General features: G+C 40.4%; 1 pseudogene; it reads right to left on the reverse strand.

Moving 5' to 3' along the window:
* Positions 1-2,179: 2,179 nt before the first annotated feature.
* Positions 2,180-2,883, reverse strand: LOC114048082 (annotated as a pseudogene).
* Positions 2,884-3,101: the final 218 nt, after the last annotated feature.

A 3,101-nucleotide genomic window follows, 5' to 3' on the forward strand; every position in this document is an offset into this window, starting at 1 on the left:
ATAGAATAGCCCTAGGAAAGCTTATAGGTCTTTCTCCCCTTTTAGGAGTACACACAGTAGATTGCACAAACAATATCTTTGTTGAGGTAAATGCCCTCAGCAAGGGTATCGTAACACCAGACAATCATACTGGAAGTTCTAATATTCTGATTATTTTTTACTCCCATGCAGATGCCTGATTGCCAAAAAAAAAAAAAGTATATGAATCTTTTAAATATTTTCAAGATATCATCCTCCATTGTTCTCAAAATTAAGGAAACTATGGTATGTTGCAGTCTAGGGTTGCTGGAAACCCCAAAATTCAAAGGCAAAAGGTGCAGGTCCTGCCTCAAAGGAATTTGACCCAAGCCTTTTTTCAGTCAGAGACAAGTTTTACTTTAAGAACCTGTGCTATTGTGACCCTTGTAATGATAAGCAGGCCAGACTCTTAAGGAATCTGAGCAATTTGGTAGAGGAGACAGAATTATTTTCCCCTAAAAAGAATTAATTATTGCTTTTATTTGGGCCCTGCCTCATACCTTACAAGGTTTTTTTTTCAAATGGTAAGAGAAAACAAATTTAAGCATAATCAAGGAGTTATTCCATACTTGCCATGGACAGTTTTACTAATACAAACAAGTCAGTTAAGAATTAAATTCTGTGTTTGGACTGTATTCATTTCTGCCATAACACATCCACTTTATAAAATGTGATGCAGAAAAAAGTTTGATGGAACACTTTCTGCAAATTGGCTAAACTTACTGTCTCAGCATTTTACTCACATCAACCTAATGCACAAATTAAATGAGCAAATTTCAAGTTTTCTAAGTAACAATGGTTCTCTAAATAGCCAACATTAAAATCTGTATCATAAATAGTAATTATTTATATATCAAACATATAGTATCTTTCATGATCATGTTACATGCTCTGAAATCTGATAAAATCTATTTGAGGACAGTGGAAATCTTGATCCTTCTGAACAATTTTGTACTAGAGCTTCATGTTTTGAAGAAGGAAAGTGTCACTGAAGGAGAGGCTGTGTTCACCAAAGTAACCTAGAGCAAGATGCCTTGGGGGCATCCTGCTAGAGACTTCCTGGCATTGCCCTGGGAAAGACTGTACAATAAACAGTAACAAGTGGGAGCTCTGGAAGAATACCAAAAGGGACATTATTTCAGGACTTGGTCAACTGCTCGTCAACCCCAGAACTGTTCTACTGAATAGCCCTAAGTGCTTGGAGTAGATCTAGAGGCCCAAGGGTGTCTTTAAAGGGCTCCAGAAGAAATGAAATTTCCAGTAACATGAAGCCTGTAAATGCACCAAACACACTGGAACTCACTCAAGAGCTTCTCTTTAGGGGGAAAAAAAGAAAAAACAATCCTTTAAGGAAAGAGATGAAAAATGAAAACAACTTCTCAAATAGCAGGAAAAACTCCCAAAACCCAAAGTCCCAAATGCCATATTTCATCTCTTGTCTAGGCCTGAGACTCTGTCTATCAGAAGTAAGGGTTCTGCATCATAGAAAAGCCAGCATTCTGATAACACACTAGTACTTGTACTTCAGGGCTTACCCTACTTAATCTCCATCATTTATTTGTGCAGCCAACCTCCTGCAAATTTCCAATGTGCCAGTCCAACCCAGAGGCTTGGAGAGAAAAATGGCCCTAAAGCTGGTTTTGAATACTTTTTTTTATTGCCACAGACTACTTTTTTGTGTTTCTTTTCTTTTTTGTTTTTGTTATAAGCATAAATTGTGAGCTTATGAGAGCTTGTCTTTATCTTGAAAAATCAAAATTTTATAAGATACTTGCTAACCTGTTATCTTTTTTAAAAGAGTGATGGTCATTGTCCTAAAACCAGTCAATATTTCTATGGGGATGCTGCAGCTCTAACTCAAGTGGGATTGAAAAGGAAGCAACAAACAGGGCTATGGAAAAAAAAAATCACTTGTTGGTGACATATGCATTGAAAAGAAGACTTTGCAAATTTCTAGACAACTGTAAACTCTGTGAGGAAACTCTGAAGGTCTTACAGGCCAAAGAGGGAATGAGGTCATGAAAATGCTTCCCAAGAGTTTGGATAAAATATTGAATTCCAAGAAGAGCTGGAACATGGATGTGTAAAAAGAGAGTGGAGGACTGGAGCATGCTTAGAATGGTATCAAGTTCAAATACACTAATTTGACAGGGATAGCACTTTACAAAGCATGCACACATCTAGGGCTCTCCTCTCCCTCACTAGGTGCTAGCAGACAGGAACTCAGTCATTTTCCAATATAGATGTCTAGACCCAAAGCCAAAACATGAGAGATGAACAGCAATAGAATGAACACTTTAAGAAATTCTGAAAAGAAAATGTCCCCTTTCTTCATGGCTCCACATTTCCTCATGCTTAAAGAAATGGGATGTTTAGGATGCCCAAAGTGGACTTCCTTGGGGGTGGGTGTTCTCAGGCCAACTGGACCAGTCTCATACCCAGTCCACACTTTTCTGCAAAACTTCCACTTCTTTTTTCTCTTTCTGCAGTTTTTTCTTTAGACTGAGAGCTATGGTCCCTGCTGGTGTGCATGTTCACATCAAACATTATCTGACCATCTTCTTGTGGGAAAGGGCTGTCACAGTGATAACTGCCTCTGAAACTGCTCTGGCCTGACTCATGGTGGGAGTCCAGGAGAATCTTCTCCACGTCTCAATTGTGAATGGAGGACAAAGAGGGCACGTGTTCCAGACCCCCATTTTTCCCATGTCCATTCCCATAGTTGCCCTGGCCATTGCTGTTCATCTGGAGCTCCACCCAGGAACTGGTGAGCAGGGCCAGTGGCTGCTGTCCCTCCTGGTTGTTGTTGTTTTGTTAGTTGTTGTTGGGCCATGGTGGCTGCTGCTCTACCAGTGGAGGAGACATGGTCTGGAGGCTCTAGTGGTAGAAGGGGAGGAGAAAACTCTGGAGGCAGTGATGGCAGCTCCGGCTCCCAAACTGATTTTTTTTGATAGTGTGGCCAATAGTTTGGGGTGACTGGGAGGTAACAGAGAAGGGGTCTAGATGGGATTAAGAAGTAGTGGTCTAGGGTGGGGCCAGGTGCAGGTAATGAGGGCCATAATGAAAGGGCAGTTGAAAGCATT

The sequence above is a fragment of the Vombatus ursinus genome, unplaced genomic scaffold (assembly GCF_900497805.2).
Source record: "Vombatus ursinus unplaced genomic scaffold, bare-nosed wombat genome assembly UNPS02014791.1, whole genome shotgun sequence".
NCBI lineage: Eukaryota > Metazoa > Chordata > Mammalia > Diprotodontia > Vombatidae > Vombatus > Vombatus ursinus.